Consider the following 24,169-nt stretch of genomic DNA (forward strand, 5'->3'; position numbering starts at 1 on the left):
ACAAAGAACATATCATGTTGCCATGTCAATCTTGTGCGCTTGAAGGATCTTGCATGAAGGAGATTGTTCCTATCTACCTCGGGAATGTGCGAAGTCTGTAAATGGTGAAAAAACATGATGGGTTATCAGCAGCCATGAAAGCGGTGGAGAACGAATGATGGAAAATGTCTTGAGATCGGTTCAAGACGGTTGCATTTAATGCACTATCCTCAACGGTCAGGATTGAACCGTTTGAAGTGCTTAACCTAAAAATTTGAGGGTTCAACATTTATGCTACCGACCTATCTGTTTCCTATAAGGTCGATGTTGTGTTTCTTTCTAAAGTTGTTGGCAAAAGCTGTGTGTGTGTATCCAAGTGAAGAGATACGTGAATCTTGCCAGAATAGAGGAAAGAAGTGATACCTGTACAGTGCAAGTGCAGAAGGTGAAGAGGAGCTAAAGTGGATCTGCATTGGCATTGAGCATTGTTATTAGATCATTGTAATACCTGTTGATCTCTAACCACTTCAACAGTTAGGAAATCCCTTAATAGGGTAGCTTTAACCGGCTTACTATAAATCCTTTGACAGGGTGACTCAAAACCATTGAGTTCTTGAAATCCTCTAACAAGGTAACCTTTAATAGGGTTTAACCCTTAATTGGGTATTCTAGCCATCCCTTAATCAGGTGATCTCTAATAGGATCGGTTCCTAACAGAACCTATTGTATCAGTCTTTAACTAGACAAGGCTCTTAACAGAGCGAACTTCTAAAGAGATCAAAACAGCTTGTGGGTATTCATCCCCACCATGGTTTTTCCCAGTTGGGTTTCCACGTGAAAAATTTGTGTGTCATGTGTGATGTTTTTCATGTGATGGTTCAGGTGATTTGTGTCTGAAGGTAAATCATGTTGATCTAGCTGTTTATATATTTTGATGATTGATCACCTGTTGATGCACTAGGGTGAAATGGAAATGAAGTATTAGACTATATGAAAAAGATAAGTGTCAACCGGTTAATGCTTGTCTCAGTTATCCTTAGTTTACCAATTGCACTATGTTTCAAACCAGTGTTAGTGTTCATTTGCAGTGTTTACTGTCTAACCGATTTGAGGAAAGTGTTTTTGTCTGTACTGATTCACCCCCCCCCCCTCTCAGTATCGGTTTGGTACTAACTTTTCATCATTGAGTTATCAATTCTTAATCTTTGTGTCTATGTAGACTTATATTGCTACAAGTATTTATTATTTTATCTATTGAAATATTTATGTCATCAGTTATCTTCTACAATTGTATTTCTCAATTCTTCACTTGGTATTAGTGCATGTAATTGTGTGTAGAGTTTTATAATGTTGAGTACTAACTCTTTTTCCAATCCAAAATTCGATGGAAGTGAGTATGATTTCATAGAATATTATAATAATGACTTTCTTAGTAGGAAAAGATATGTAGGAAATTGTAGAAATAGGGTATGAAGAGCCTCAAGATTGGGATTCCCTTGTAGAAAATGATGTAATGGCTAATAAGGAAGCTAAGAAGAAGAATGCATGAGCTTTATTTTACATTCAAATTGCTCTTGATAAGAGCTTGTTTCTAGAAATTATAGATGTGAAGACTACTAAGCATGCCTGGTAGAATTTAAAGGAAGCTTATCAAGGTAGTAATTAAATCAAGGCTGTGAAGCTACAAACCTTGAAAAGGGAATTTGATAATTTAAAAATGTAGGAAAAAGAGAATGTGATTGATTATTGTGTAAGGGTGAAAGATGTGGTTAATAAAACAGATACTTTGGGTGAAATAATGAACAAAAAAGTTATGATTAAATAGGTGTTGATGTCTCTAACACTAAGATCAACCAATTTTACCATCATTATTGAAGAGAGAAAAGGTTTATCCAATCTTGAGTATGATCTTCTTGTTGGATCTCTTATGTTACACAAGGAAAGATTGAGAGATTCTTCAAGAAATATTAATGAGAAAGGTTTTTCATCTAAGGTACAGATTTCAAAGTCTAATGTAGGTGCAAGCAGTAGCTCAAAGAGCCATCAAGGCCAAGGTACACACCAAAATTAGAATTTTTCAAGAGGAAATAGAGGAAGAAGATGTGGTCGAGAAGGAATCGAGGTAGAGGCATATTTGATGACAGAAATATCCAATGTTACCATTGTAACAGGTAGGCCATTTTAAAAGAGACTATAAATTTAATTTAGGTAATAACAATAAAAATACCAATTATGCTCAAAATAGTGAAGAGACATGAAATACGTTTGATATTTGGATTCGAGATGCTCTAATTGCAATTCCGGTAATAAATATTTATTTTCTAAAATTGATGAAAGATTTAAATCTAAGATTATGCTTGGTAATGACAACACCTTGGAGGTCATAGAAAAAGAAGAAATGGATGTCTCTACAAAGGAAGGTATGAAAAATGTTTAAGAAATGTTTTTATACTCCATAGTCAAGAAGCACAATTTATTAAGTGTTGGACATCTATGCAAAAAGAATTCTAAGGTTGTGTTTGAAAACCAAAAATGTAAAATCTATGATCAAAACCAAGGCAAACATGTGGTTATAGTAATCCCCATGTCAAGGAATAGGATGTTTCCTTTTAAGTTTGGTCAACATAGAGCCATCTTGTCAATATGGCATCTAAGGAGAAAAGTTGGTTTTGGCATCTAAGGTATGAACATTTGAATTTAATAGCCTAAAGTTTCTTACATAAAAGGATTTGGTTTTTGGGTTACCTAAGATTCAAGAATACACAAAACCTTGTGAAGGGTATGCTAAAGGAAAGCATGTAGGAGAATCATTTTCTAAAGGCAAAGCATGGAGGGCCTATTACCCTCTTCAACTGATTCATTGAAATATTTGTGCTCCTATGGAGACCAGTTTTGGGTAAGTCATCATATTTTCTTACTTTCATTGATGATTACTCACAATATTGTTGGTTTTTTTTTTAAGTCCAAAGATGAAGCATTTGATGCATTTAAAAGGTTTAAATCCCTTGTTGAAAATGAGAAATGGTGCATAATGAAATGTTTAAGGACATATCATGGAGGAGAAATTTTGTCAAGATATTTCAAGAGTCTTTGTGATTTGCATGGTATAAAAAGATAACTCACAATTGCTTACACACCTCAACGAAATGGGGTATCTAAGAGGAAAAATCATACGGTGGTCAAAATGGTAAGAAGTATGTTACAAACTAAATGTTTGAACATTTATTTTTGGGGTGATATAGTAGCTATAGGTCAGTGTATATTTTCAATCAGAGTCCCACTAAAGCACTAACAATGGTGACTCCTTATGAAGCATGGTATGCAAAGAAGCCTAATGTAACTCAGTTTTGAGTTTTTGGTTGTTTGGTTTATGTCCATATTGCTGATCAAAACAAGAAAAAGTTGTATCCCAAGAGTGAGTCTTGTATTCTTGTTGGGCATAGTGAGAATAGTAAATCTTACTAGTTGTATAACCCTTGTACTAATAGCATTGTTGTCTCAAGGGATCTGAATTTTGATGATGGAGGAGTTTATGGTGAATGGTGGTATTTTTACTGATATTGAACATGGGCAGCCAACTAATATTTTAATTTTGTGTGTTCAACATCCACCAAGCAACAGCTCTTCTAGTTTTAAAGTTTCAAGTGAAAACCCACCATCAAGCTCAAGATGTAATATAAATATTAAAATCTTAGTTGAAATTTATTAAAGGAGTGCAATTTAAGCTTAGTAAGAAAATTCTAGAGGTGAGATAATACATTTTTCGTTGTTTTCACAAGTTGATTTTGAACTATCTTGTTATGAGGATGCATGTACTAATGAACTTTGGGTGCAATAAATGCAACAAGAGATGGATTGCATTAATATAAAAGGTGTTTGGGAGTTTACAAAGCTTCCACATGATATAAGAAAAATATTGGTACTAAATGAGTCTACAAGACTAAATACCACACTGATGGAAGTGTTGAAAGACACAAAGCATGGTTAGTTGCCAAAAGGCTTCACTCAAAGGTGTGGCATAGATTATGAAGAAACATTTGCAGCTGTAGCACGTCAAGAGACTATAAGATCATTGATTTTACTCGTAGCCTAAAAGAAATGGAGCATTCATCATATGGATGTGAAAATTGCCTTCTTGAATGGGTACATAGAAAAAGAAATTTATGTGTAATAGCCACAAGGTTTTGAGGTGCAAGGAAAAGAGAATCAAGTCTACAAGTTGAAAAAGGCCTTGTATGGCCTTAAGCAAGCACCAAGAGCTTGGTATGCAAGGACTAAAGGGTATTTTCAATAGAATCATTTCACTAGAAGTAAGAGTGAATCTACCCTTTACTAAAAACAAGAAGGTAATGGCATTCCTATTATTAGTTTCTATCTCGAGGATTTGTTGTATATGGGTAGTAATTCTATGATGACAGATAATTTCAAATATTCTATGATGAAAGAATTTGAGATATCAAATTTAGGCCTTATCCAATATTTTCTAGGCATCAAAATTAATCAAAGTAAAGATGAAACCTTCCTTTGTCAAACTAAATATGCCAAAGATATGTTGAAGAAATTTGAAATGGTTGATTGTAAACCAATCTCCACTCTAATTTCTCAGGGAGTTGGATTGTGTAAAGATGATGACGTAGACCAATTTTATGGGACAACTTATAGAAGTATTGTTGGGAGTTTGATGTTTCTCACTCATTCGAGACCTAATATTGCTTATGCAATTTCTCTTCTTTCAAGGTATATGATAGAGCCTTTTGAGCTAAATATGAAGGCTGTAAAAAAGAATTAGTATGTGAAAGGAACTTTTAATTTTGGCAGTCATTACTACAATTCTTTAAGATTTAATTTAGTTGGTTTTAGTGATTTTGATTGGAGAGGTAGTGTGGATGAATGAAAATCTACTTCTTGTAATTGTTTTGGTTCAGGTTTTATTTCTTGAAGTTCAAAGAAGCAAAGCATAATTTCCCCTTCTTCTATAGAGGCAGAATATGTTGCAATCACATCTGGAGGTACATAAACCTTGTGCCTCAGGAAAGTTATTGAAGAGATAGGTGAAACACAAGACTAACCTACAATGATATATCATGATAATATGAGCACCATAAAGCTGGCCAAAAATCCTATACATCATAGTACTTTGATTTGAAATATCATTTTATTAGAGATTTAGTACAAAAGAATGAGGTTGAACTCAGGTACATAAAGTCTACAAAATAGCTAGTCTACAAAACAGCTTGCTGATATTACCAAGACAGTTGGAAATACTCAGTTTTTGATGCTTCGAGATCTTATTGTGAGTCTTCTCTGCATCAAGGGGGAGTATGTTGGAAAGTAGTGCTGGCGCAGCTGTTTCTAATTGCATACATAGCCATCCTCATCGGCTAGCCATCCTCATCTTCTATAGATAATGTTTTCTGTTTTTCTCAATGGTAGATTACGATCAGTCTTTTATTAATTAGTTTGCGTTTTTTAATGTGATGTTGTTAATATTGTATTAAGCACTGCTTCTACGTAATCTGCTTTGTTTTCTTTTGTAATTTGAGAAAAATACAGAATTACTCTTAATCTTTGTGTGTATGTAAACTTGTATCGCTGCAAGTTTTTATTATTTTGTTTATAGAAATATTTTTGTCATCAGTTATCTTTTGGGACTGTTTTTCTCAATTCTTCAACTAAAGATTACTGTCATGGAATTCATTAGACGGGAAGCTTCGTTGGCCACTCTGATGTATGGTTGTCACAAGGTTGGTAGTCATGTTCATTTACTAGTCATGAATGGCACTGCATTCAAGACGTCTTTTCGAACTATTTATAGATTGCAACTTTACACAAATATAATTTTTTTTTTTTGTCTAAACACTAAGTGTGTGTTATTCGGGGCTCTCAATCTCATCACAGAGAAAACTAGGCCGTTGATATTAGGAAGAGGAGTCCGGGGACTTAAAAAATGTGGGCCAAACTGTAGGTTGGAAAAGAAGAGAAGCTTCTAGCTGTAGTTGCTCTCCCATCTCATTCGACAACTCTCACGGGTCGCTACCAAAGTTTCAGCTATGTTGAGCAGTTGTCTCTTTGTAAATCCCTCTTAATCTCTACAACTCTTAAGTTTCTCTCTAAATTTCTTTCTATAGGGTATTCCTCGCAATCTGTGCTCCTGATTTAAGCTTTATAAAAGTGGCTATTGAGTTGCCCCTCGATTCGTCCACAGCCTGCAGGGGTTATTCCAATTGAATGTTGTCCCATCACTCAAGGTTGATATCTTTAATATCTTTTATTTATGTACACCAATCCAAACATTTTACTTTAGAATAGAATTGATTGGACTAATACGAAACTTGCTGGAGAAAAAAGGAAAATTATTCGATTACTTTATAATAAGCTTTGATATTGAGGGAAAAATTTAAGGAATAATTTATTCAAATCCAAACACTTCACTTCATAATAGAATTCATTGGACTAATATGAAACTTGCGGGAGAAAGGAGAAAAAAAAACTAATTTACATTAGAATAAGCTTTAATATTGAGGTAAAAAATGTAGGAATATTTATCTTTGAGTTGGAATCAGGAAACCTATTTTACTTTAGGAATAAAATAAGATTAAACAATGATAGGAAAAAGACTAATTTCAAAGTTTGATGTATGCTTACGTTAAGGATATATCTAGCTTTCTCAGTAGATAAACATGGGAAGAAATGGGTAGGCAAAGCAATGTGAGCTAAGCTAGTAGAATATCCTAAGAAATCATTTGAGTGTTTGAAGGCGTGAGAGACAATGGCATACATTGTAAGTGACGATGTCATGCTGTGTGTAAGCGTAGTTGTCCTCGCAATGTGCATTTGTTTTGATGTATGTGTGGCATACAAAAGAGGGGCTATATGTGTAAAGATTAGAACGAGCAAAGAAACAATAACAGAAATAGAAAAAGTAATAATAAGAGACAACACACGATTTATCGTGGTTTGGCAAATTTGCCTACATCCACACTCAAAGAAGGGAATCACTTCATTAATCAACTCTCAATATCAATACATACATGACTACGCTCAGTCATTTATACAATCACATTTAGTTGTGAAATGAATAGTTTGGGGAAGTCGAATGGTCATGTGACCATTGGGCTTCACATCCCAACAATCTCCCCTATGAAGTCCAACTGGTACAGTCACGCACTCTGACATCCCTGCTTCCACATCTAAACTCACATTGCACCCAATCTGCAAGATTTTAATTATGCAAATTCTTGTTCACGTACACTACGGATACGCCTACTCCAAATCAAATCGGATTTAAAAACATCTTCTTCGATTACTGCACCCATTAATCTATATTGAAGATTAATATTTCCAATAAGTGCAAAATACACACTTTCGGTAGAGTCTCCTGCTCCTGCTTCTGTGTTCCCCCACAACAGAAAATCAATACAAATATTTAGTGTTACCTGCACATGCTCTAGCCACATCATCTTCATGTGTTCCTCCACATAACTGTCATGTCCATGCATCTTCCCATCCATGCTATCAAATGATGGTAGATACAGAAAGACCTGCTCATGGGTGACCCACATTCTCCCTGCAACGCACAGAACCGTTATATTGTCAAAATCATTGAGGTCTGCTAGACCAAATTTCGTTACGTTTTTGAAATCCTTATCCACCTCAGTCCCTTCTACCAACCCAGGAATTACACCACTTCGGGGTTTGGTTAACTCATGATTGGTCTTCACCTATTCCAGCTCTCCTTCAACGTTAAAGTGTTTATTATCCATGTGGGTAACATCATTAAAACCATTCGGTAGGAGACTGTCACCGGCTTTTAGAAGCCAAATACTTATGTACAAGTCCAAAACCAAATCCACCGGGATGATCTGATTGTTCGGGTAGCTCAAATCAATAACCTGACGACTGGAAGCCATCTCAAGAGCCACAACGTCAAAGCTAAACACATCGACGTCCATTGTGGGCTTGATGAAAACCATATACGCAGGAGGCATGTAGCCAAAAATACTTCGAACAGAGCCGATGGAATGGTGAGAGTCATCGCCTTGGTTTAGAAACTCCGCCAACTCAAGCCTCCAAGTCGCGGGTTCAAATCCCCATTGAGAAGAACGATTGCAGATGTGATGCTCTTGTGCACAACGGTTGGTGCCCATTCTTCATGCAAATAAAGGTTCCCCATAGCGAGACCCTTGATGATCTTGTACCGGCTGGGCCAGTCCAGAACAAAAGATTTTTTCTGGAAATACAACATTGTGTTGAGAGAGAAATTCAACATTTAAACATAAATGACGAAAATCTCGCCCTTTTCCATGCACCAACCACGTAGCTGCTCTGCCATTATTTCACCTTGCAGAGAGAGAGAACACCTACCCACGGGAATCAGAATGGTCTTTTTGGTGTTCAAATCGAGTTGTGCACATACAAGCCCATCAGTTTCATCTGCAACAGTAATTCCAAAATGATTCCTCTTCTGAATCAACATCTTATCTAAAGCAACTGGCCCCAAAGACGTAATGATTGCAATGACATGGCACACAACCGCTACATTCTCGAAATCCTTATTATCATCATCATCTGTCAAATACCAAACAGAGTGGCCAACCGACTGTAGTGTTTCGGTTACATGCAAAGAGGCGTTACGTAAGCATCCTTCCACTGTCTCTTGTGCACTAATCTGAGCCCCTATATCATGAATAGAGTAAACTACTGTATCAATGTCCTGTTCACAAATCAAATGTCTGACAGAGGTATCCATATTGTCAAAGAACTTGTATCCCTTGTTCGATATGCTTTCAAAAAAATTCCCAAATGTGGGGTTTCCAAGCATGCCAGCTCCTCCAAAGCAAACAGCAAAATATTGCACAACTTTGGGAGCATCCCAATCAGGCTGAAAACATCTGCCTCGTCTCTCATCCTGGGCCAAGTATGTTGAAGAGCATAACCTCGAGCTATGCACTTGCTGGCATTGAGATTTCTACTCAATTCCCGTCGTTGAAGCCTGTGATACTTAGCAAAATCCAGCCCCGTCAATTCCCCATCGGCACTTTCTGATTGGTGATCCTCAAACCTGGGGATCGGACCCCCACTGCGCTTGTTGTCCTGACGACTTTCTCTCACAAAACAATGATTACAATCATGATGCCCATTTCTATAAACAGAGGGCTCTGCAATCGGGCTACACCCCATTTCAAAGAAGCTTTCTCCTATAGGACCACTGACATCTATGGCTTCGAAAAGTCCATCATCGGTTTGCTCAATAGAAAACACCATCGAATCACCCTTCTTATCAAGAGGCTCTTCGGTTTCAACAGCTGCCAAGGGCATTTTAGGAGCAGGGGAAATCTCCGTCTTGGTTTTAGTTTTAATAGTTGATTCAAATTGCGTTGACACTATCATCCACATCCACCAAATCAAGGTGGGGAATGATATCTCCCTTCTCTGTCTGTGACATCTTAAATCGTTTGGAGGGTTTCCCATTGTCCTCCACTCTTGTCAAAGACCTTTTCCGCTGGAAACCAAAAAATCATCTTTCATATTGCACTTCTTCATCCAAGTCTATAGGCTCATAGGCTTCTATGAAATTATCTGTGCAAAGGTTGTCATCATCATGGGAGTGCCTTTTTATTTTTTCCAAGGCCATGCCATCTACAGAGTTCTGCTCTGCTACGTCATTGCAATTTGCACCCTCCTCATCCCGGAAGTCCACAAAAGATTCAACTTAGGTCTCCGACGACATACACTCTTTCTCCCGCAATCTCTTGAGTTCATCCTCTTCAACAACAACCTCTTTTCCAGCGTCTATACAGGGACTATCACGACGTTCAACCTTCACCACACAAATGCCAATAACTTCCTAGCCATTAACAGTTTGGCCAATAAGTGCCAAGGTTGGCTCAATAGAAGAGCAAATAAGAATCTCAACATCCTTTTCTTTCATTGGATTCTCCTCTTCAACTGAGTTCCCCTCTTTCTTCCAACCATCCCACCAATGTACGCAGTGCTTGAAGCATAGTTTTACATGGAATGTAAAACTGCCATAGAAGTTATAAGTTTTACCTTCTCCTTCTTCATCCATCTCTGCTCAAGCCAACATCGCTTTGATAGCAATTGTAAAGATTAGAATGAGTAGAGAAAACGATAACAGAAACATAAAAAGTAATAATAAGAGACAACACACAATTTATCGTGGTTCGGCAAATTTGCCTACATCCAAACTCAAAGAAGGGAATCACTTCATTAATCAACTCTCAATACCATTGCATACATGACTAGACTCAGTCATTTATACAATCACATTCAGTTGTGAAATGAATAGTTTCGGGAAGTCGAATGGTCATGTGACCATTGGGCTTCACATCCCAACAATATGGCTTCCTAGATATGTCGTTCTCATGTATGCTCTCTGCCCCCAATTACTTGGATTCTTAGATATGCAGAATGTGAGCATTGGAAGTATACACAAGCACCAGTTGGAAGTACTGGTTTCTAACCAAGTCTCAATCGATTCATCCAGGCTGGTCCTCTTGGTATTTGTAGGATATTTATTGCCCGATTTAGCCTCTACTTATGGATTTTGGACCAATATAGCAACCTTTTTTGCTAGTTTGTCCATTCATATCGTCATTGAATTGTCTATTGCCCTTCAGTCTCGTGTTAGTGAGAAGGACAAAGTAGTTATGGGCGAAAGTGAGATTTGGTTGCAGAATTCAGAGAAGATAAGATAGTTGCAGCAATTGAGTTGGCGGGATTCGCATGCAGAGTGATAGATGGAGTAAATGCACTGTCTCCATCTACCACTCTAGACTATGGAGAGCTATTTTCTTATGCATAGTGATATGCTATGATTTTAATATGTATTTAGAGTTAAAGATTGTATGGGATTAGTAGTATGTTGTTTTATTTATTTGAGAGAGTGAATAATTTTGAATCGTAGTTTTATTGCGGTTTATTTAATAGTTTGCATTTGAATTAGTACAATTCATATAGCCTGTTTAAAAACTTGAGCAGTGTAGTGTCACATTATTGAGAGTTTCATTTAGGTGTGTTTTCTCAACTTTGGTATAAATCTGCTGTAAATATTAATCCTATCTATTAGGCAGGGTCATTTTTTATTTTATATTATGTGAAATTTGTTGTATAAATTGTTTTCAAAAATACATAATTGTTTTTCAAAAAAGTTTTTTATTAAATTTAAATTAAATTTTAAAAATAAAATAATTAAATATTATCTTAAAAATAATTCAAATGATTTTTGATAGTATTAAGTGCAATAGAGTAAAAGTACAAATACAAACTTCACTACTCAAAAGCGATCGAAATAATAAATACTAAATATATATGCAAAAGAAAATTGTTTATAAACATGCAACTACTCTAGTGTGGTTTTGGTGGCAACTTGTCTCATGCCTGTAAAAAATTTAAGTTATACAACATCATAGTAAATTTTGAACCATGCAAAGCGGGAGCAAGACAAGTGCTAGGATTTTTATGGGAGAGGGTGATGAAAGGGAGATCAAAAGAGGGGGATGGTGAAGCTAATGATGAGGAGGGGGGTCTAGGGCCCCAACTCTTAGATGTGGCTAAGGCAGTTTGGATGCTTCTAGATGTTTGGCATGGGTTTTTTGTTTCCCTGCCTTTTTTGGTTTCCTCTAGTTGGAGTCTTGCCAGTGATTGGGGTTTTCTTTCCCCTGGTAGCCTCTGACTAGGTGGGTTGGTGTGGATAACTTGTCCCTCCTCTAGCCCCCATGTTTGTACCTTTTGATGAAGGGATTTGTTTTTGGTGGTAGGATGTTTAGTGCCTAGGTCTCATGGCCTTCATGAGGCTGCTTTATTTTGGGTAGTGTGAAGTTGATATTGTTGAGTGTTTTAAGGTTCTCTGCCACTATTTGATCTACCATCTATGCCTTGCTGACTTGGTGGCCCCTTTCGCATGGTGTTTGTGGGTTTCTTCATTGTTTGTTTCCTATCATGGCTTGGGCTTTCATCTTGGTTGTAGCTCATGTTGTGACTCCTTGGCATAGCTCTTGTTTTCCTATTCGGACATGTTTCTTTCCAAGTCATGAATCTATGCTCTAGTTTCCTATTGCTGAACTACAAGCCCCAATTTGTGTTCCTACTCCAACAACTTCTACACTCCATTTGGGCTTTTGTGTAGGTTTCTTCTAACTACATCTTTGTGTTATGCTATGGAAGTGTGTGTATCTCCTATGTTTAGTGTAGGGGGTATTTTTTGTATGGTGTCTTCTTTCTCCAGCATGCCCTAAATGTTGGTTATCTTTGGATGGTGTATGTGGGTGTTTGGGCTCTTTTGTCCTTAGGTGTGCCTTTTCTTTGTTACTTTCCCTCCCTTTGGAGACTCCTTTTGAGGTGGAATTTCCTTAGGGTTGGTAGGGAGTTTGGGGTTTTTTGGGTTGAGTTTTGTTTTGAGAAAGGTGACTTTCTTTCAGTGATGGTCTATTGCTTCCAGTGGTGGGTTGGGAGTGGAGGAGTACTAAGGATCGGTTACACTGTAGTCACTTAACCAGAGGGGGATTTTCTTCCTTCTTACCCATTACTGTGTTGGTTTTAGAGCCTCATTAGAAGCACTCTATCTCTCCTTGGGCCTTTTCTTCTACCCCTAATAGCCCTCACCCTCCTATGTGGCCGTTAAAGGTGGCTTGGTGCATTGTGCATTTAGGACTAATGGTGTATTTTTTTGGTTATGTGATTAATAGGCCTGTGGAGGTGGTCCTTGTTGTGTTGTTTACATGGATATCCACTAGATTAAGGCTTACGGATTCGTGTAAGAACCCTATGGGTTGTTTTTTTCTAGCCTATTCTTTGGTCTTTGTGTGTTGGGAATGGCTAGGCTACTTTATCACATGTTTCTCCTTTTTTTTATTGGAACATGGTGAGTTTAGTTACATGGTTGTGGGAAGCCTTTCAAAATTCATTGGGTGTTGTCTTTTACCTTGTCTTTTGTTGGTTTAAGGACAAGGGTTTGTCTAGAAGATGCTTCAGGGTGCTCCAAAACCTCTATGCTCTGATTAGGTGATTTTGGGTTTTTCAAAACCATGTTCCCATCGGTTAGTTCTCTGGTCAAAAGATCATCTTCAAAAAGGGGCCTCCTTTTTTGGTTTTTGTATTTTTGGTGATCTCACTACTTGTGAGTTCCCCTTTGTGCACCTATTTGGTGTCTTTGTATTGGCAACAAGCGTATCTTGTCTTTTATCTAATCAAAACATGCAACTACTCTTTGTTATTATTTATATAACTTAGTTCTTGCCATACTCACTTATTTGGGGTGCTTTTTTATTATTTAAAACTTAAAATATAGTTAATGATATTATGTTTCCACAATCCATAACTCTATTCAATTTTACTTTTGGGTTAGGTTGTGCGAGAATTTTTCATCAACGTTTTGAATCACACTATATGATTCATCAACTAGAGGAGAAGAAATGAATATTATTGTAGACCAAGAAACTAAAAAGAAGAGGTTAGGAGGGGAAAGAGAACATGTAAGTGGCACTAAAACCAAGGAATGCTTGAAAATATAAAAATATATAATAAAACATAATAATAAAAATATAAAATATTCTAAATTATATTTAGATGTAATATAACAAAAAGAGACTCCTAATATAACAAGGAAGAGAAAAGAAAAATAATAATATGGACAATAAATGAATAAATGATACTTTGCAAGAAAATAAAAAGTGCACAAATACAAGAAACTAATGACAATATTGCTAAATAATTCTAAATTAAATTAAATAAATACGGATATCTAACAAGCAATTTTAAAAACTAATAATACAAGAATGAAAAATTAAAAAGAAAAGGAATAAGAAAATAAAAAAATAAAATGAATGTTGAATTAATATTATATAAAAAATAAGAACTTAGATAACCAAAAAAATGAAAAAAAGAACAAAGGGATAATAGAAAACAATTAAATAAATAAAAGGAAACAATGAAAAACAATAAAACACTATAAAAAATTAAAATTGAAGAGGGAACCTAAAAAATTAAAGAACATTGTAAATTATAAGAGTTTGTTATAATTTTGACAAAAGAAATTTCTATTTTGTGAAAATTTTGCAAATGGTGTTCACATTAGGTTCAAAAAAATGTACAGGATGAAAAACGAACTTATAAAAAAGGATAGTAAAGTCCTTTGAGATCTCAATTTTCCACCTTACACTCAAATAAATGATGTCACTATTGGCATTATGGATGAATTGATTATGTGTTGTATTGATGTCTTGTCATTGATGTCAACACTAGCTGTTATGGTTGGTTACAGGTAGATAGGTTTTGGTTACTGGTAGAAGATCTAGTGTTACCGATAGAAGAGACTATCTGTTGGACACTTCTGGCATGTTTAGATCAATGGAGTATGTTTGATTTTATGTGTTACATGCTCCTGGAGCATGTTTTTGTCAGTTGGTATTGACTTGGTGATCGGATGCTATCATAAAATCTTGTAAACCCTTACTGGGATTGGTTTAAGGTTTGAACAGTAGAGGTTTCACTGAGGAATCTTGATAGGATGCATAATTGGTGTTGGTACGACTTCTAGATGGATTTCAAGATGTTGAAGATGTTATTTGATCATGCTTCAAACATCTTGAAGACATTGTTTTGGCGTGGTGGACCTAGAATAGGTCTAGTGCCTATCTAGGTTATGGACTGATATCATGTTAACGTGTACTCTACACATTACTGGGATGTTTGGAGATGTTCTATGGATTGGTTATTTTTGTTTTGGTGTTAAGCTGACATGGCATATCATTGTAATATGGATTTATATAATGATCTTATTGTAATATCTTTTAGGTGGCCGACCTAATTGGTTTAGGCCTTAGGGTTGGTATAAAATGATATAAGATCTCATTGTAGATCATGGTATGAGAATATGGAATAAGTGTCATGGTCTTGAAATGCAATATCATATGTAAAGGAGTTTTGGTCAATCATAAGTGATCGAATTGGGATTAAGGAAGAGGTCAAAGGCCTCTAGTATTGAGCTTAACTGGGACTGTAATCAAGCATGGTAGATTCTATCTCTGGTAGTTTATTACTCTAGATTATTGTCCATTTATCTTGAGGTGGTTGTAACCTCTTTGTAGTCAATGAGACTCTTTTGTAAAGAGCAGTGCACTCTAGGCAGTGTGCCTTCCTGCATGTGTAGGCCCCTCATTGTATCATATACTTTCTGCAGAAGTAGCATATGACTGTGGGTAGGCTTCCCATCGTAGTTTTTCCCTTTCCGGTTTTTCCATGTACAAATCATGGTGTTATGTGGTATGGTTGCTTTGCATTGTTTATCTGTTTAATTGTTAAGTTGTATTGTTTACCGGTATCTGTTTCTGCCTTACCGGCACTTAATTTGGTTAAAGGCTATTAAGTGGATTAATTGATATAATCTGTAAACAACTGATTCACCCCCCCCCCCCTCTTAGTTTTTCACCAGTTATCCTAACAATTGGTATCAGATCTTTGGTCCTCTTTTGCAGAAGCTTAACCGCTTAAGGTAGATCCTATGGCAGCTACCACTTCAAATCCATCGGAAACTATTTTCAGAAGAGAAATCCCTAAGCTTGATGGAACAAATTATGGGATATGAAAATTTGAATGAAGACTCATCTTAGATGTCTTGGCAAGGATATTTGGGAGATCACTGAAAAAGGATGCATAGCTTATGATTCGACATTCGACAATCCTGCTCCTGCAGACTTGGATAAGAATATGGAAAATGATTGCAGAGCTAGAGAAGCCCTCTTGTGTGCACTTATTGATCAGCAGATCATGAAATTGACTGATAAATCATTGGCTAAGGTTATGTGGGATAAATTTCAAACTCTAAATGAAGGTGATCCTACTGTCAAAATTGCTAAACTTGATAGTTATCAGGTAAGATATGAAAACTTAAATATGGAAGATAATGAAAGAATTGTTGTGTTTATGGAAAGGGTAAATGAGATTGTTATGGGAATTCAATGTTGTGGAGGATTTCTAAGTGAAGATGAAATAGTTTCCAAAATCTTGAGAGCCCTTCCACCAGCTTACAAGATGAAGGTATCCAAAGTATTGAGAGCCCTTCCACTGGCTTACAAGATGAAGGCAATTGCAATTAATGAGCTGAGAACAATGGCTAACTCTTCAGTTAACAGAGACATTTTGATTGGGAAATTATCTTCTTGTGAGCTTGAATAATTTGGATCTTCTGGAGCTGTAAAGTCTATACCTTCTTTTCATGCATCATCATCATCATCTACCAGAAAAAGTGATTGGAAAGTCCTAATGCAAAAGAATTGGAAGATATGAGAAAAGAAGATGAAGAATTTGAGCAACTTGAAGCCTTATTTGCTAGAAGAGTACCTAAAGTTCCAACAGGAAGTAAGTATGAAGGACAAGCACCTTTTAAATGTTTTGCATGTAATAAGATTGGTCATTTTGCATCTAGATGTTCTGAAAGGAATGCAAGATTTGAGGAAAGAGTTAAGAAAACATTTAAGCCTAACTAGAACAGATATAGATTCAAAAAAAGTAAACAATGCTATATAGCGGATGAGGAAGGAGTAAGTGATGACTAGGTATATGCACAAAGTTGTGGTACCAAAAAGGTGCCACACTTAAAAAAAAAAGAAAAATGCTCATAAGGCGTGTGTCCTATGAGCATTTCAAACTTTAAAAAAACCCATGTCCGCATTTTGGATGCATCCTGCATTCCCAAACCCATGTTTTGGTGATTTGGGGTGTCATTTTCTTGTGATCGCCATTTGTAAAAGCTTGATATTGGGCACTGAGTTGTCCATATCTCATCAAAATGTCACCACGTCATCGAAGAGCTTGAAGAGTTATGTATTTTTGTTTTCTTATTGTCATTTTTTTATTAATTTGAAGATTAAACTAGGTTTATTGATTTAAATTTATTTTCATTATCAGAAAATGAGATTAGACAAGAAAATATTGAAAACACTCAATCACCTCCTCATGAAGACCGTATTGAAGAAGAAGCACATCAAGAACCTCCTACAATCCCTAGACATCCCATAGGTACACAAGAAAACCTATTAGGTCAAATAGAAAATAGCCAAAAAGAGCTTGAAGGTTTAATCACAAGGCTAAAAGATCCCACTGGAACAAACTCCCATAGGACAAACCTTGCTAGTTCTTTGCAATCTATTGTATCTCACATACAATCTGTGAGTGGGAAAATAAATTTATGGTCCAGTAAGAAGGAAGAACAAAAGCAATTTTATGCTAACAAATTATCATATGCGACAGTGATGAAAAAGAAAATTAATAAATTTGACTTGTGTGCTCCTTTTACGGACCCTCGATCGAATCAACCTTTACACCCTAGATGTAGGAGGTTCCCTATTCACTGGTGTCATCATGAAGGGATTAAGAACAATTTTTGGGATAGGTGGTGGATGGTATTTGATCAGCCCCCATGCAATAATCATGAGGTACCCCAATAGTTTTTGAGAAAACTGTATTGTGAGTTTGTCCTTAATGAGATCCCAAACTATTTTGATTTTCTAGATTTCCAAGGTAGAGGTGGGGGTTCCTCACATGATAGAGAGGGTGCACAGCATGACCCAAATCTCCCACCAAGACCCTTGGCCAGACCTATGGTGGAGCATGTTATTATTCCTTCCATTGTGAAGGAGAGTATTGAGGTCGAAACTCTAGACTCCATTAGCTCGCTCACTCAAACCCTTATACAGTATACTAGGCCTCTAGTAGAGGGTGATGCAAGTGATGATAGTGATTCTTATAGGCATCGAGTTCCAACTCATTTTTGTCGATCTTGTGTTTCTCTTTGCACTTATGATCCTAATAGTTCTGAGAATGCACGTGCATGAGCGGAGTTTGCTATAGAGAACATTGTCACAAAAACCTTGTTGAAAGAAACATTTGGCATTGATACCCGAGTGAATTTCATTACAAGTTCATTTCATTCTTTTTATTAAATCTTATATGTAAATTTGAGAATATATCTAAATTAGTAAATTATTATGATAAAAAATCAGGGTCAAAGTGTTCACAATACTAGCAACATTCCTGCAGCACCCTTTTTCATGATTTCATCGACTCCATAGGTATACAACGAGTGAAGAAATACAATTATTATATGTAGATAGTTGAACCTTATGTGAATAATTTTCTAATTACTCATTTTCAATGTCAAATAGTTTGATGCTAGAGCTTCAACATCAACACCTCACAGTGTATTTCATCGACAATCTTTCACCCAGGTAAACAATTTATCTTTAATGTTGTTATTAAATAATATAGATAGTTTTGGTGATTAATCAATATACTTTGTTTAATTTTCAGATGTTGACATCAGAGACTCCTCCTGCTGTCTGTGCGTCATTGGATCACGGTGTTGCTGCAGCAGTAGCAAGTTCAACTGCTTTACCAGAAGTATGAGACATATTTGTAAATTTAGTAAATTTAGCATTACATTTGTTATCTTAATAATATGTTATTGAAAATTTTAACGACACTTGTATTTAGTTTAATTTATATTGTGATGCTTACAAGAGGGGCTTGTCACTCCAGATCATGAATGTGTACCTATTTTGAATGAACATCATGATTATTTGTATGCAGTAAGTGACTATTCTATTATATGTCAATCTAAAATTCAATTTTTGTATATGCTAACATCATTTTTTTCATTGTATCAGGTGGAGTTACAAAAAAGTCTAGAGAGGAGGTCGAGTGGACGTACTCGAAAGACACCTACATCATATACATCTCCATCCCCTCGACAGGAAAAGATATCTCATGATATGTTTCCTTCCCCTAGAGGGAAATGAATAGAATAGGGTCCTATGTTGTATGCCTATATCGCAATTTTGAACATGCATTTTGTATTATGAATATGTGACATTCTATGTCCATATGGCTTTTGGCAAGCTCCTATTTGACTTTATTGGATACCATGTTGTATGCCTATATGGCAATTTTGAACATATGTTTGTATTATGAATATGTGACATTCTATGTCTTTATGGCTTTTGGCAAGCCCCTATTTGACTTTATTGGATATCATGTTGTATGCCTTTATAGAAATTTTGAACATGTGTTTTGTTTTATGAATACATGAAATTCTATGTCCATATGGCTTTTGGCAAGCCTATTTGTCTGTATTGGATATATTTGATAGTTTTAATGGTATACAATGTTGCATGAATTTCTAGCTTTTTGGTTAATGTAAATCATTTATCATGGTTATCCATATTTGTAGTACAAATGATTAAATGAATAATTGCACAAAGTTTGTTGTTACATAAGCTTTGAACCTAAATATGTGTTTGTAATCCAAGACACAAGCTTATGGAGATCAACACAAATTCAATAGTTATAGTCAAAATAAGACTATAAAGGAAACTTGGAAAGAACAAAAACTAGACAATGTAAGACACCATTGTACTAATACCCATTCTAAAAAATTTGCATAGCCCATAAACTTATAATCATCTAATGCATGCACTTAAGCGATTTCACTGCTAGGGTGTGGCCTACAACGATCAGGCAAGTTGTAGAGCAAAAAGAAGGCATTCCTAGCATAAACCCAGGCACCCCGACGTGTATGAGCTGATGGTTCGGTGCCGCGATGAGTAGATTGAAAGATGGGGCATTGTGCAACTTTTCATTGAACTCATCTGACGCTTTTTATCGCAACTGAGAAAGTGTCACCACAAGCAACTGGATCTGAGTCTACCGAAACCGAGAGAGGCTTTTTTAGAGTGCCATAATACGACCCTGTAGAATCAAACGGCTCATTCTTATGATTAATGGGCACCAAGAAATGCAATGCCGAATATTGACAACTTTGAGCAACTTGAGCACTTAGGTGATTTCACTGCCAGGGTGTGGCCCGCAATGATCAAGCGAGTTGGAGAGTAAAAAGAAGGCATTCTTACCATAAACCCAACCACCCCAATGCATATGAGCTAATGGTTCAGTGTTGCAATGAGTGGATTGAAAGATGGGGCATTGTGCAACTTTTCATTGAACTCATCTGACGCTTTTTGTTGTAATCGAGAAAGCGTCGCCACAAGCAACTAGATCTGAGTCTACCGAAACTAAGAGAGGCTTTTTTAGAGTGCCATAACATGACCTTGTAGAATCAAATGGCTCATTCTTATGATTAACAGTCATCAAGAAACGCGATGCCAAATATTGACAACTTTGAGCAACTTGAGCACTTAGATGATTTCGCTACTAGGGTGTGGCCCACAACGATCAGGCGAGTTGGAGAGCAAAAATAAGGCATTCCTATCATAAACCCAGTCACCCAAATGTGTACGAGCTGACGGTTCGGTACCGCGACAAGTGGATTGAAAGATGGGGCATTGTGCAAATTTTCATTGAACTCATCTGACACTTTTTGTCGCAACTGAGAAAGCGTCGCCACGAGCAACTGGATCCGAGTCTACCGAAAATGAGAGAGGATTTTTTAGAGTTCCATAACATGACCCCATAGGATCAAACGGTTCATTCTTATGATTAACAAGCACCAAGAAACGCGATGCCAAATATTGACAACTTTGAGCAACGTGAGCACTTAGGCGATTTAGCTGCTAGTGTGTGGCTCGCAATGATCGGGCAAGTTGGAGAGAAAAAAGAAGGCATTCCTAGCATAAATCCAGCCACCATGATGCGTATGAGTTGATGCTTCGGTGCCGCGATGAGCAGATTGAAAGATGGGGCATTGTGCAACTTTTCATTACACTCATCTGACACTTTTTGTTGCAACCGAGAAAGCGTCACCATGAGCAACTAGATTTGAGTCTATCAAAACCAAGAGAGGATTTTTTAGAGTGCCATAACAGGACCCCATAGGATCATACAACTAGTTCTTATGATTAACGGGCACCGAGAAACGAGATGTCGAATATTGACAACTTTGAACAACTTAAGCACTTAGGCGATTTTGCTGTCAGGGTGTGGCCCGCAACGATCGAGCGAGTTGGAGAGAAAAAATAAGGCATTCATAGCGTAAACCTGGGAAACCTGATGCATACAAGTTGATGGTTCGGTGTCGTGACGAGCGGATTGAAAGATGGGGCCTTGTATAACTTTTCATTGAACTCATCTCATTCTTTTTATCGCAACCAAGAAAGTGTCGCCACGAGAAACTGGATCCAATTCTACCGAAACCAAGAGAGGATTTTTTAGAGTGCTATAATAGGACCCCGTAGGATCAAACATCTCATTCTTATGATTAACGAGGGCTGAGAAACATGATGCCAAATATTGACAACTTTGAGCAACTTGAGCACTTAGGCGATTTCATTGCCAAGGTGTGGCTCACAATGATCGAGTGAGTTGGAATGAAAAAAGAAGGAATTCCTAGCATAAACAAGGGCACCCCAATGCGTACAAGTTGACGGTTTGGTTATGCGATGAGTGGATTGAAAGATGGGGCATTGTGCAACTTTTCATTGAACTCATCTGACACTTTTTGGTGCAACTGAGAAAGCATCACCATGAGCAACTCGATCCGAGTCTACCAAAACTAAGAGAGGCTTTTTTAGAGTGCCATAACACAACCTTGCAAGATCGACAGGTAGTTCTTATGATTAACAAGCACCAAGAAACGTGATGCCGAATATTGACAACTTTGAGCAACTTGAGCACTTAGGCGATTTCACTGCTAGGATGTGGCCCGCAACAATCAGGCGAGTTGGAGAGAAAAAAGAAGGAATTCCTAATATATACCCGGCCACCCTGACATGTACGAGATGACGGTTCGGTGTCACGATGATCAGATTGAAATATGGGGCATTGTCTAACTTTTCATTGAACTCATCTGATGCTTTTTGTCGCAACCGAGAAAGCATCACCACGAGCAACTGGATCTGAGTCTACCAAAACTGAGAGAGGATTTTTTAGAGTGCCATAACATGACCTCGCAGGATTAGATGGTTCATTCTTATGATTAACAAGTGCCGAGAAACACGATGTTGAATATTGACAACTTTGAGCAACTTGAGCACTTAGGCGATTTCGCTGCCAGGGTGTGGCCCACAACGATCAGGCGAGTTGGAGATAAAAAAGAAGGCATTCCTATCATAAACCCGGGCACCTCGATGCATACAAGCTAATGGTTCAGTGTCACGACGAGCGGATTGAAAGATGGGGCATTGTGCAACTTTTCATTGAACTCATCTGACGCTTTTTGTGGCAACCGAGAAAGCGTCGCCATGAGCAACTGGTTCCAAGTCTACCAAAACCAAGTGAGGATTTTTTAGAGTGCCATAACATTACCTCATAGAATCAAATGACTCATTCTTATGATTAACGGGTGCCGAGAAACGTGATGTTGAATATTGACAACTTTGAGCAACTTGAGCACTTAGGCGATTTTGCTGCCACGATGTGGCCCGCAATGATTGAGTGAGTTGGAGAGAAAAAAGAAGGCATTCCTAGCGTAAACCTAGCCACCCTGACACATACGAGCTGACGGTTTGGTGTCGCGACAAGCGGATTGAAAGATGGGGCATTGTGCAACTTTTTATTGAACTCATCTGATGCTTTTTGTCGCAACCGAGAAAGCATCACCACGAGCAACTAGATCTGAGTCTACCGAAACTAAGAGAGGATTTTTTAGAGTGCCATAACATGACCCCGTAGGATTAGATGGCTCATTCTTACGATTAACGGGCATCAAGAAACGCAATGCCGAATATTGACAACTTTGAGCAACTTGATCACTTAGGCAATTTCGTTGTCAGGGTGTGGCCCGCAACAATCGGGCGAGTTGGAGGGAAAAAAAAAGGAATTCCTACTATAAACCTAGCCACCCTGATGCGTACGAGTTGACAATTCAGTGTCATGACGAGCGGATTGAAAGATGGGGCATTGTGCAACTTTTCATTGAACTCATCTAACGCTTTTTGTCACAACCGAGAAAGTGTCGCCACGAGCAACTGGATCTGAGTCTACCAAAACTGATAGAGGATTTTTTAGAGTGCCATAACATGACCCCGTAGGATCATATTTTTTGTTCTTATGATTAATGGGCACCGAGAAACGTGATGCCTAATATTGACAACTTTGAGCAACTTGAGCACTTAGGCGATTTCGTTGCTAGGGTGTGGCCCGCAATGATCAGATGAGTTGGAGAGCTAAAAGAAGGAATTCCTAGTGTAAACCCAGCCACCCTAACACATACGAGCTGACAGTTTGGTGTCGCGATGAGCGGATTGAAAGATGGGGCATTGTGCAACTTTTCATTGAACCCATCTGACGCTTTTTCGCAACCGAGAAAGTGTCTCCATGAGCAATTGGATCCTAGTCTACCTAAACTAAGAGAGCATTTTGATGGTTCTGATACTTAAAGATAAGTACAGATGCCAAGCTAATAAGATGAGAGAGGGGGGTGAATCATACAAACTTAATCTTCCATAAAAACATCAGATTCAACCTTGGTAACATATGCTTCAATAATATAACCAAAACTGCTAATCATGCAAAATCAAAAGCATATAAACATCATAATACTCATAACACCAGATTTAACATGGGAACCCAAATAGGGAAAAACCACTGTGGGATTTTAGACCCACTAAGAAATATACTCTTCTAGAGTATGCTCGGTTAAAAGCAAATCCTGTTAAAGATTACAAACACATTGCTAGATGTGACCCGGTTAAGGGATTTCCCTCAGATCTGTTAGGATCTTCACCTTGTTAGAAGTGACCTTGTTAAAGGATTTCAAACACTCAATTAGAATGTCACCTTGCTAGAGGGTTTTACAAATAAGACTGTTAAGTCCACTCAGTTAAGAGATTTTTTGTCACTTCACTAAATAACAATAATAAAAATCTATCTGCAACTTCACATCTAAAATGCTAAAGAAGATTCTTATTTTCTCAATACAATATAGACATAGAACTAATATTGTCCATCTATTGGGCTCTATACTCTGTTATTCAAAATAGGTCTTCAAGCTTCAGTGCTTGGTAATCACTATGTAGCATCCCTGTGCATACACTTGCCCGCATACATTGTTTATCAACAGTTCCTTATTTATAAACAATAGCTAACCACTTAATCTCCTTGATCACATTTCCCATGATCAATCATAGCCATCAGATCTTCAAACTTTGACCAGGTTCAATGTATCCTTTGATCTGAAAACATTTTACCCCGCCTTGGAACTTGCATACATTTCTTGGAA

The sequence above is a fragment of the Cryptomeria japonica genome, chromosome 1 (genome assembly GCF_030272615.1).
Source record: "Cryptomeria japonica chromosome 1, Sugi_1.0, whole genome shotgun sequence".
NCBI classification, from domain to species: Eukaryota; Viridiplantae; Streptophyta; class Pinopsida; order Cupressales; family Cupressaceae; genus Cryptomeria; species Cryptomeria japonica.